At 42.8% G+C, this 12288-nt stretch overlaps 1 long non-coding RNA gene across 2 annotated transcripts in view; it reads right to left on the bottom strand.

Annotated features, from left to right (window-relative positions):
- Positions 1 to 12288, bottom strand: part of LOC119846597 — a 38104-nt gene that overhangs the window by 24200 nt on the left and 1616 nt on the right. For both annotated transcript variants that reach the window (XR_005289912.2, XR_006276695.1), the window contains exon 2: positions 4914 to 5087. This is a non-coding gene — a long non-coding RNA (uncharacterized LOC119846597). The remainder of the gene's footprint in view (positions 1 to 4913; positions 5088 to 12288) is intronic.

Below are 12288 nucleotides of genomic sequence, written 5' to 3'. Positions count from 1 at the left end.
GCGCATCTACCAATGTGATATATGCCATCATGTGCCAGCAATGCCCCTCTGCCATGTACATTGGCCAAACTGGACAGTCTCTACGTAAAAGAATGAATGGACACAAATCAGATGTCAAGAATTATAACATTCAAAAACCAGCTGGAGAACACTTCAATCTCTCTGGTCACTCGATTACAGACCTAAGAGTGGCTATCCTTCAACAAAAAAGCTTCAAAAACAGACTCCAACGAGAGACTGCGGAATTGGAATTAATTTGCAAACTGGATACAATTAACTTAGGCTTGAATAGAGACTGGGAAGGGATGAGTCATTACACAAAGTAAAACTATTTCCCCATGTTATTTCTCCCCCCCACCCCACCGTTCCTCAGATATTCTTCTTAACTGCTGGAGTTAGCCTACCTTGCTTGTCACCATGAAAGGTTTTCCTCCCCCCCCCCCCCCCCGCTGCTGGTGATGGCTTATCTTAAGTGATCACTCTCTTTACAGTGTGTATGATAAACCCATTGTTTCATGTTCTCTGTGTGTGTATATCAATCTCCCCTCTGTTTTTTCCACCAAATGCATCCGATGAAATGAGCTGTAGCTCACGAAAGCTTATGCTCTAATAAATTTGTTAGTCTCTAAGGTGCCACAAGTACTCCTTTTCTTTTTGCGAATACAGACTAACACGGCTGCTACTATGAAACCTGTAATTACCTATAGTATCCCACTTGTCCTTCCTATCCCTTCTAACAGGACTTTTGGGCCCAATTGCCAGCAGGTGTAAAATTGGCATAGTTCTATTGATTTCAGGGGAAATGGGGATGTGGTTGTACGTTTAAAGGCCTGATGCTAAATTCACATTGGTGTAAATCAAGAGTAACTCCATAGAAACAAGTAGAGTTATGCTGATACAACAGTAGCATAAATGAGATCAGAACTGGGCCCTAAATCTGCAAAAATTCTAAACCAGATTTTAACTAGAGATCTAAAAGAAAAATTGGGGAGAACCACAATACCTAAAAATCCAGTGTCTTATAAATTGCTTTCCAAAGATGCTGCTGCTGTACTGGGAAAAGTCTAAATGCTGGTGGGCATAATTTGTAAATTAAAGGAGAAGCTGGAACTTGAATAGAGTTTGTAAAGGAGAAGATAAATGTGCACAAATGCCTGCTGAGTAGAATATAAAGAACCCAAAGTGCCAGAAATCCCATTCTGATTTGATGGCCACAAACTGATTGAAAACACACACCTGAAAGCAGTAGTGATGAATTCAGTAAAAGCAGGCTCCTCTGATACTTGATGCGATGGTGAGAAATTCAGTCTCTTATCAGTTGGATCAGTACAATGGATACAACTCAGAGATTTTTCAGGAAGGAATGCACTCCATTCCAGCTGAATTAATACTCCCTTTTACAGCAAATAATATTGCATCTTTGGGATAAAAGTACTTCACAAACTGTAGGCAGGGATCAGCTAAAACCCCATTAATGTGCAGCTGCTTCTCAGGTGGAACCTGGCAGCCATTTAACAGTAAAGTGCAACATAAAACCAGCTTCCAAAAAGGTCTGCTAAAGAGAGATCAATAATAAAAGAGAAGGAAGCTAACTTTATTAGCCCAGTATTCTAGTTTCCTCTTCATACTCCAGCACTGTGGTTACCAACAGAGCTGTCAATCTTCTAAGACCCAGATATCACTGGCCAGCTTTAAGACAGACACAGTAATGCATCCGATGAAGTGAGCTGTAGCTCACGAAAGCTTATGCTCTAATAAATTTGTTAGTCTCTAAGGTGCCACAAGTACTCCTTTTCTTTTTACAGTCATGTTTGTGATTATATATTTTCTAGATATATTTTCATATCACACATCAAATACTGAACCATTTGTTTCAAAAGAAACATTGTTATCACTGTGACAAATAACAGCTTGGATTATCAAAACTGAAAAGATTTAATATTTACTTTTTGCACTATTTACGTTATTTGGCATTCCCTTTTTCTCAGTTGGATCTATGAGAATAGGCTAGTCAGTTTCACTTTTGTTTCTGGTCAGTTGTGCTTTCCAGTTCTCATGCACTAGGGTTGCAATGGAATGTTTGCTTAAAGGTGCCCACTGGAATTTAAAGGTACTAACAATGGAATCATTTCTAATAGGCTTAGGTTTTTGTTAATGAGCTGCTAGCATTCTTAAATAGGCAAATCCTCAGATGCTATAAATCAGTATGGACTTCAAGGGAATTATGTTCAAAGGATTTACACCAGCTAGGGATCTAACACAAACTGTGTATTATAGACACAAACTGAAGTGCAGCACAGAGAGGGTTTAATACACCATATGAGCCAGATCCTTCACTCATGTAAACAACACAGTTCCATAGACATCAGTCAAGCTATACTGATTTATACAGTTGATGATCTGGCCCTGTATCTCCGCAGCTCTGTTTGGGCTCTAAAGCGACATGAATTGTTGGGGGGGCAAAGAGAGAACACTTCCTGTCTCACATCAGCCCTTCCCTAGGCCCCAGGTGATGTTGATGAGTTTAATCCTTTGACTTTCTCCAGGCTTTCTCGCTGAACTGAGATTTGATGTAATTTATTTCTAAGCCCAAAGCAAATGCAAATGAGCATAGAAAAAATACTTCTCTTATTCCCAGGTGAGAGTTAAGATGACTGATTTGTCTGCCAAACATCTATTGATCTTCCACAGTCTACAATAAACAGCCTGAGGATCACAGGAGATGCTCTGATTATTGCTTGCAGGATTAAACCAGGACTAGATGAACACACAGCCTCCAGTTTTATTCCTGCGCCATTTATCAGCCATGACAGGCTTAGTCTATACACTGCCTAAATGGAGGTCAGAGCATAGTAAGGACCCTGAAATCCAGAGTGACACGGCTAAGTGCCTCTGTACTAAGGGTCCAGTGTCAATACAACTCACTCTCACATTAAGAGGGTCTGTTTGTTGGTAATTTCAGATGGCATGGAGCTGGGCAGATGTGTGTGTGAATGTAATGCAGATTTCTATACCAAATTCTAATCAAAAGTAACAGCTGAGATTTCTTAGGACTTGGCTACATGGGGAAGTTGACCAGCACAGCTGTAGCAGAATAGCTCTACTAGAGCCATCACCAAGGAACTGAATAGAGCTCAGGGCCAGGAGACAATATAAGGACACAGCCTTTGCAGAGACAGCCCTGGATCCTAGTGACTCCCCCATGTTCTGTAAATTGTAAACCCCAGTTACTACCAACCCACACAAGCAGCCCCTGGGCAAGATCCCATCCCTCATTAGAGCCCCTTTGTGCCATTCTGGAGGCAGAATACTGCAGGATTACTCCCTTGGGGAACTTTTGCAGCGTGCCACCCCCTACAGTACCCACCATCACCAGTGTTGGGGAGAGGCCAGGGATGTCATAGGACAGGAGGGGGAGCATCTGGGATAATCCAGCTATTTTGAACTACAGAACAGACCACGGATGGCTGGGGGGAAGTAGCTGTAAATTAATCTAGCTCCAGAGGCTACTCTAATTTAGGCCAGAGACTTAAAGCTGGTCCCTGGAACAGCCCAGAATCCCAGAGGTGCAAAACTATGAAACTCAAACACTCATGCACACACTGGGCTGGACTCCCTGTGAGGCACCACGTAGTATTCGACCTGTTGTCTTTAAATCAGATCTGATGTTACCAGTCTATCAGCACTGCACATGACCTGTGTGTTGGGAACACCTTTGACCTACATGGACAAATCACAATGTCAAAGGGACCTAACCAAAGATGGAGGGCCATAGCATGCCACAATACCTCAGTCTGTGTCCTTGCTGTGTCCTTGGCCACTCAGCCTGTCCTTGCTTTTGCATATGGTTATTTTGTTTACAGAGAACAAAGTAACCACATCGTTAAAGCAGGGGGTTGGGACTCCTGCTGACTTGCTCTGGGACTTGGAGCAATTCCTTAAACCTCTCTGTGCCTCAATTTTCCCACAAGTAAAATGGGAAGATTATCACTACTATGAAGAAAAGGATCATGCAGCGGTTAGGGCGCTAGCTGGAACTTGGGAGAGTTGGGGATTCAATTTCTTGATCTGCCACTGACTCCCTGTGTGACCCTGAGCAAATCCTTTAGCCTTTCTGTGCCTCAGTTTCCCATCTGTATAATGGGGATAATAGCACTGCCCTGTGAGGACAAATACATTAAAGACTGTGTGACACTCAGATACTAGGGCAATGGGGACCAGATAAGCGCTGTAGATTGATACATGGGAGTGAGGGGAGGCATATTGTGAGGCTTAATTCATTTGCATTTGCAAAGGGCTTTGAAAGCTTTGGATGAAAGGTGCTGGAGAATTGCCATGTGTTAGCAAATAATAATTGCTTCAACATAAGGAAAGCTGAAATCCTATAAATAGGCCGGCATCTTTCCAAGGGCCAGATCCTATGTACATCCCTTTCCAAGATCAGGGAGAGCTACAGAGCTCGTGATTTTTCCTCCCAACTCCGAAAGAAGCCATACTCCAGCAGGGCTGGCAAAGGAAGGCCCAGCCAGTTCCATGCCTGGAGCCTTATCACCTGTTCCCCTCTAGCTAGGTCCATAGATGCTTTGGGTTAGGGTTTAGAAAGCTGACACTTTCTCATGCCACTTGTGCTCTTGGCTGTCAGACCCTATGACGTGACGAACAGCTGACAGCGGATTCTTTCTTGGCTGCTCCTTGTGTTCCATTCTGGGCAGAGAATGAGCTAGAATCAGGTCTCCGCAAATTGTGCGGAGGACAGATAGTGCTGGCTCCTCTTTGGAGAATTACAGACAACCCCCCAGCTTACCGAAGGAGTTATTCACCCCTTAGGAGGGTATAGGTGGGCTGCACCAGGGACCCTTCTCAGCTTGGTGAGAACTCTTAGCATAATCTGTGCCCATGCTTGCCTTTCATACCTGCTGTGTTTCACAGGTGCGTTGTTATGTGGCAGGAGTCCAGAGTTTGCTGAGCTGATTTGCACGCTAATGCCCATGGTGCCCTCTCAGGTATCTCTTAGTGCTGCTGGTGTCTGAGCTCTGGGAGCTGAATGGAAGGTCTGCCATTCCTTGTGGGTGCAGAGAGCTTTTTTCCTATAGAGGATACAAGGAAGGTATTTCTCAATCAAGGCCTCAGCAGTGTTCTGAGTGGGGATACATTGTAATGCTAACACACCAGGCAGCTCTCTTGGTGGGACACACCTACTCGGTGATCATGGCATTCATATTAACACCTTTTGGTCCCCCGCATTCACTGCTATGTCTGGTAACAAAACTCCAACTCAGATTGCACTTTACAAGTGAAATACTGGTCCCATTGAAGTCAACAGCAGTTTCGCCAATGACTTCATTGGAGCCAGGATTTCACCCAACATGCTCAAAATGTTGTACAGACGTTATCTCAGTAATCCTAGGTAAGTATCATTAGCCTCTTTTTACACATAAGGCACAGAAACATGAAATGGCTTGCCAATTCTGCGCAATACGTCAGCAGCACAGCTGAGGTTAGAACCCCAAATTCTGCACTCTAACCAGTAGGCTGCAGTGCCTCCATATTGCTGTTTGCCGTTTGCTCAGATTGGTTTTGGTGCCAGTTGCATTGCTTTTGCACTATACAGACATTTATGCTTTGGAACCTCAGCACATTGTGCTAGGCCTGTACAAACATAATGAGGTCCTAGTCTGTGACTGGGACTCTGAGGCATTATGGTAATACAATTAATAATAGTATCTCAGAAACACCTGCTTTTTTTGTGCTGTAACCTGACAACAGAAGTGAGCTGGGACATTCCGACAGTCCCTTGATCTGTTTGTTATGTATTCCCTATTTTTATTAAACTGTACCAAAAAAACCACCCCACCTGAAGTGTTCTGGCCTCCCTTGTCTATCTTGTAAAAACACACAGATAAATTAACAGACTCATCAATTATACCAGATCAGACCAAATCAAAGAGACAGCATAAATATAACAAACATTCATCAGCTTCCCTGTGCAATCGCTGCCAGAGTCTCAAACCATCACTGCCCTATTCAGGGACTTTGGGGTTTTTTCACCTTCTTCTACAGTATGGGGTGTGGATCGCCTGCTGGGATCATCTGGGCATCTGCCTCTCCAGGGGCCTTGGACATTTGGTGGCACCTTGGTCACTCCTGTTCTCTGCCATGGGCACACAACAATTTAGTCCCCTGATGACTGAAATGCTTTGATTTAACAAATGTCCTTGGGCTCAATATAAGGGTATCTGGGTGAAATTTAATGGTATATGATATACAAGTGGTCAGATTAGAGAATCTAATGATCCCTTCTGGCCTTAAACTGTATAAAACTATTAAATATCAGGTAGCTGATGGCAAGTTAGACCTTGCAGTGTGCCTGGAAGCTCAGCTGTTTATTCCCTATCTGGGTGAGAGGGTGGACGAGGTAATATCTTTTATTGGACCAACTTTGTGTGGCTTGAAAGCTTGTCTCTCTCTCCAACAGAAGTTGGTCCAATAAAAATATCTCACCCACCTTGTCTCTTTAATATTCTGGGACCAACATGGCTACAGCTACACTGCATATTTGCTGGGTAAAATTCATCTGCTCTGCAAATAGACAGCACAAGACTTTTGCATGTTTCAGGGAATTATCTGAAAAGCTCTCCCCTTTAGCTGTTAATGGGTAGCCAGGAAAGCAGGAAAAATCTTAAACAAAAGGGTTAAAGTCCATTTTGTCCCATGATCATCTCAAGGTGAGTTCAGAAACCAACCAAAAACTAGCAGAAATGTGGTGCTATTTATTGATTTGGTTTTTTTACTTTGCAATCTGATTTTGTTAAATCAAAAGTGAATCAAGTGATATCTGCAGGCGGTGATATTATACTTAAATGATTATAGTCTAGTGATGCCTACTTGAAAAGTAGCGCGAGACTGCATTAGTCCTGGATAACTTACAAAGACCCACAAAATGATTCATGAAGCTCTTACGTGAAATCTGAGGTCATTGTGAATTGTGACCTTAAATTAATGGTTTAGTGAGAAGCTGCTTTGAGCTGATCAGTTGGGAATAGCTGTAAGTGAAGTTGGATTTTAAAGTTATTAGATAAATATCTGAGAGCTACCAATGCTGTGCATTTATATTATAGCATCACATTTTAAAAGGCTCAGTATTGCAAGGTGCTCAGAGCCCTCAAAATCTCCATGTATGTCTACAGTGTATTCGACAGTGAGCCCCACAGCCTGGGTCCACAAATGTGTGCTAGCTGGACTCATGCTAGCATGCTAAAAATAGTTGTGTAGACGGTACTCTGAACTGCCCCCACCCCAAGTTATAGAACCCAAGCTCCAGCCTGAGCTGCATCAACTGTACTGCTATTTTTAGTGTGCTAGCACAAGCCCCACTACCACAAGTCAGTGGCTTTGTGCTGGGAAATTCGTTCTCAGATGCAGAATAGACATACCCACACTGATGTTAATGGAAGTGGAGGGCCTTAGTATCTCTCAGGATCAGGCCCTGCTGCTACTCTAGAGCTCAAGTTCGGATGATATGTCTAACGGGATTTTCACCTTTAACTCCCTTCTTAATCCCCAGCCGAAATGAAAGTTCTTCTCTCAACGCTTATTAAAACTCCAAATTTATTTCTCATTATTAAAATCATGAAATTGGCCAAAAATGTTTAAATTAAGTGAAAGGAAGAGAGATGTGTGAGAAAATTGAAGTCTCTCTGAGGATTTGAAGAATAATCCCCAAGGGTGAAGGAAGAAGTGGTTGTCAAACCAATAAGCAAATGGATGTAAAAGCTTAAAAAAAAAAAAAAAAAAAAAAAAAAGTAAAAAGCCACAGATGTTTAAATTTTTGCCAAACATGAAAAAATAAAACTAATGAATCATTTCAATATTTAGATGATGATTTGGAGGCAGCCGCATCCAGTAGATATTAAACTCATACTGGCTATGCCATTGACTCCCTGTGTGACCTTGAGCAATTCACCTCACCTCTCCATGCCTCAGTTTCTCCATCTGTAAATTTGGGATAATGAGACTTACCAACTTTTCTGAAATGTGTTTGGATCCATAGCTTTAAAGGTGTTAACTATTATTTTTATTAGCTGGGAATGTGAATAGGGCACCCAAATACTACTGAAAATCAATGGGGCTTGGGTGCCTCATTCCCATAGGTCCCAACCATTCTTATTACGTGAAATTAAATATGGTACAGTAGAGTTGGGCATAAGCCATGGGATATGAATCTTGAGCCAAACTTTCTCTGGGTTTGGGGATGTTTGCATCCAGGGTACTGGTTCCTCTCTAAAATGTGTCAGAATAATGAAATAAGGATTAAACTCGTCTTTCACCCAGCATGAATTTATTAGTGATGAATGATGCAGGACTAATGCCCTATTGAGTGAAGCCTACTGTCCATTCACAGAATAGCTACATTACAGATAAGTAGCAGTACAACTTACCCCCATATTTTCCCACCTACAGGGTCCTCAACCATTAGAGGAAATGTGAAGAGGTGAATTTAGTTCCCATGACCTATTTGGTCCTTGAGTTCTCTGCTGAGACTGTCAGCGAAGGGGTGCACTTAGTTGCAGGTGTGGTTTTATGATGTGGATACCGGTCTACTACAAATTGGATTGGAACCCACCAAACTCTTTTCACATGGACCATGAGACAGCCAACAGATAAGCACTTTCAATCACTACCAGGTTGGGCTAAATTCAGACTGGCAGCTAGAGGTGAAAGACTATATCCCATTAACAATTCTCTGAGTTATGTAATCCCCATTAAAGCAGACTTGTATTTAGCGATGGGAATGTACTGGTCATAATCTCACACTCACAGTATTGACCCAGTAGAGGTCAACAAGGAAATCTATTATGTCCAGTTGAATCTGTAACTTTAGAACACAGCAATTAAAATGAATTTGGAATCAAAATGCCATCTGATGGCATAAGTTATAAGCTAAGGTACATTCTTACTCTTTGTGTACTAGTAATTGAATAGTTTAGGTAACTTGTGCAAAAACATGAGGGTTGTTAGAAGAAGACTGCATATTCTGAATGCATCTAGGTTCTTTCTCTTATGAAAACAGATGAGGAGGTGGGAAGCAAAGAAAACAGAGACAAAGCACTCTCAGGAATGTATAAAAGGAAGCAAATATTCCATTCAAAGGCATGTAGATAAGTGTTTCTTCTCTGTTAAAAAGAAAACCAGCCCTGTGAAAGCTGTGTGTATATTTTGGAGTGTTGATAGCGTAGCTTCTAACACTGCATATTGCCATGGTAACAAATCCACGGCTCTGACTTCAAGGGTATTACACACACCTAAACTTCAGGGTGACACTGGGGATGCAACATGTGAAAGCACAGGCCCATACTGTGACAGCAACTGTGGTAACTGACCAGACATTGACAGGGTAGGAACCTTTTGTAACCCTGAATGAGGACAGGTGACCGGGACCAGGAAATCGATATATTTCTTACCAGCCTTTTTTTTATTACAGTTGCAAACCTAATATTTTATTTTAAAAGCCTTCCTGCATGAATGAAGGCTCAGCAACTAGCAGAGCTGAGAAATCAGAGAAAGAGGCTGAACCAAAGAGTGGCAGTAGGCAGGACCAGTTCTGAACTAGCTTAATGCAGCTCTTAGCCTTGTAACTGATACCTAGATGCTATGCTGACAACTACTATTACAGCAGGTTTCAGAGTAGCAGCCGTGTTAGTCTGTATTCGCAAAAAGAAAAGGAGTACTTGTGGCACCTTAGAGACTAACAAATTTATTAGAGCATAAGCTTTCGTGAGCTACAGCTCACTTCATCGGATGCATTTGGTGGAAAAAACAGAGGAGAGATTTATATACACACACACAGAGAACATGAAACAATGGGTTTATCATACACACTGTAAGGAGAGTGATCACTTAAGATAAGCCATCACCAGCAGCAGGGGGGGGAAGGAGGAAAACCTTTCATGGTGACAAGCAGGTAGGCTAATTCCAGCAGTTAACAAGAATATCAGAGGAACAGTGGGGGGTGGGGTGGGAGGGAGAAATACCATGGGGAAATAGTTTTACTTTGTGTAATGACTCATCCATTTGTTAGTCTCTAAGGTGCCACAAGTACTCCTTTTCTTTTTGCGAATACAGACTAACACGGCTGCTACTCTGAAACCTGTGCTTATGCAAGGCACTGAATTTAGCCGTATAGAGTGGAAATCTGTCAACTTCATGAAAAAACTCGCACAGATACAGACAGACATCATCTTCCTCTCCAAATGCAAACAGATGGACATCATACCGAAAGGACTGAAGGTAAAAAATCCATTACAATCTACATACCACACAGACTATGCTGACAGCTTGTGCCACACACTCTCAAGGAAACTGCGGAACCACCTGATCAACATCCTCTACAGCAAACAGGGAAAGATTAAGAATGAGCTCTCAAAACTGGATACTCTCATAAAGAACCAACCTTCCACACAAACTTCCTCGTGGCTGGACTTTACAAAAACTAGACAAGCCATTTACAAAACACACTTTGATTCTCTACAAAAGAAAAAGGACACTAAGCTATCTAAACTACTATATGCCACAAGGGGCCACAACAATGGTTCCCGTAACCCACCCAGCAATATTGTTAATCTATCCAACTATACTCTTAGCCCAGCGGAAGAATCTGTCCTATCTCGGGGCCTCTCCTTTTGCCCCTCCACCCCCACGAACATGATACAGTTCTGTGGTGACCTAGAATCCTATTTTCGACATCTCAGACTCAAGGAATATTTCCAACACACCTCTGACCAACATATTAACCCACAGAGACCTTCCTGCCAACACTACAAAAAGAAGGATTCTAGGTGGACTCCTCCTGAAGGTCGAAACAGCAGCCTGGATTTCTACATAGACTGCTTCCGCCGACGTGCACGAGCTGAAATTGTGGAAAAGCAGCATCGCTTACCCCATAACCTCAGCCATGCAGAACACAGTGCCATCCACAGCCTCAGAAACAACTCTGACATCATAATCAAAAAGGCTGACAAAGGAGGTGCTGTCGTCATCATGAATAGGTCAGAGTATGAACAAGAGGCTACTAGGCAGCTCTCCAACACCACTTTCTACAAGCCATTACCCTCTGATCCCACTGAGAGTTACCAAAAGAAACTACAGCATTTGCTCAAGAAACTCCCTGAAAAAGCACAAGAACAAATCCGCACAGACACACCCCTGGAGCCAGGACCTGGGGTATTCTATCTGCTACCCAAGATCCATAAACCTGGAAATCCTGGACGCCCCATCATCTCAGGCATTGGCACCCTGACAGCAGGATTGTCTGGCTATGTAGACTCCCTCCTCAGGCCCTTCGTTACCAGCACTCCCAGCTATCTTCGAGACACCACCGATTTCCTGAGGAAACTACAGTCCATTGGTGATCTTCCTAAAAACACCATCCTAGCCACTATGGATGTAGAAGCCCTCTACACCAACATTCCACACAAAGATGGACTACAAGCCGTCAGGAACAGTATCCCCGATACTGTCACGGCTAACCTGGTGGCAGAACTTTGTGACTTTGTCCTGACCCATAACTATTTCACATTTGGTGACAATGTATACCTTCAAATCAGCGGCACTGCGATGGGTACCCGCATGGCCCCACAGTATGCCAACATTTTTATGGCTGACTTAGAACAACGCTTCCTCAGCTCTCGTTCCCTAATGCCCCTACTCTACTTGCGCTACATTGATGACATCTTCATCATCATTACTTACACAAAGTAAAACTATTTCCCCATGGTATTTCTCCCTCCCACCCCACCCCCCACTGTTCCTCTGATATTCTTGTTAACTGCTGGAATTAGCCTACCTGCTTGTCACCATGAAAGGTTTTCCTCCTTCCCCCCCCTGCTGTTGGTGATGGCTTATCTTAAGTGATCACTCTCCTTACAGTGTGTATGATAAACCCATTGTTTCATGTTCTCTGTGTGTGTGTATATAAATCTCTCCTCTGTTTTTTTCCACCAAATGCATCCGATGAAGTGAGCTGTAGCTCACGAAAGCTTATGCTCTAATAAATTTGTTAGTCTTTAAGGTGCCACAAGTACTCCTTTTCTTTTTGCGAATACAGACTAACACGGCTGCTACTCTGAAACCACTCTCCTTACAGTGTGTATGATAAACCCATTGTTTCATGTTCTCTGTGTGTGTGTATATAAATCTCTCCTCTGTTTTTTCCACCAAATGCATCCGATGAAGTGAGCTGTAGCTCACGAAAGCTTATGCTCTAATAAATTTGTTAGTCTCTAAGGTGCC

This window comes from Dermochelys coriacea, chromosome 22, assembly GCF_009764565.3.
Source record: "Dermochelys coriacea isolate rDerCor1 chromosome 22, rDerCor1.pri.v4, whole genome shotgun sequence".
NCBI classification, from domain to species: domain Eukaryota; kingdom Metazoa; phylum Chordata; order Testudines; family Dermochelyidae; genus Dermochelys; species Dermochelys coriacea.
The sequence above is the reverse complement of the archived record's forward strand: the minus strand, read 5'-3'. Positions and strand labels throughout refer to the sequence as shown.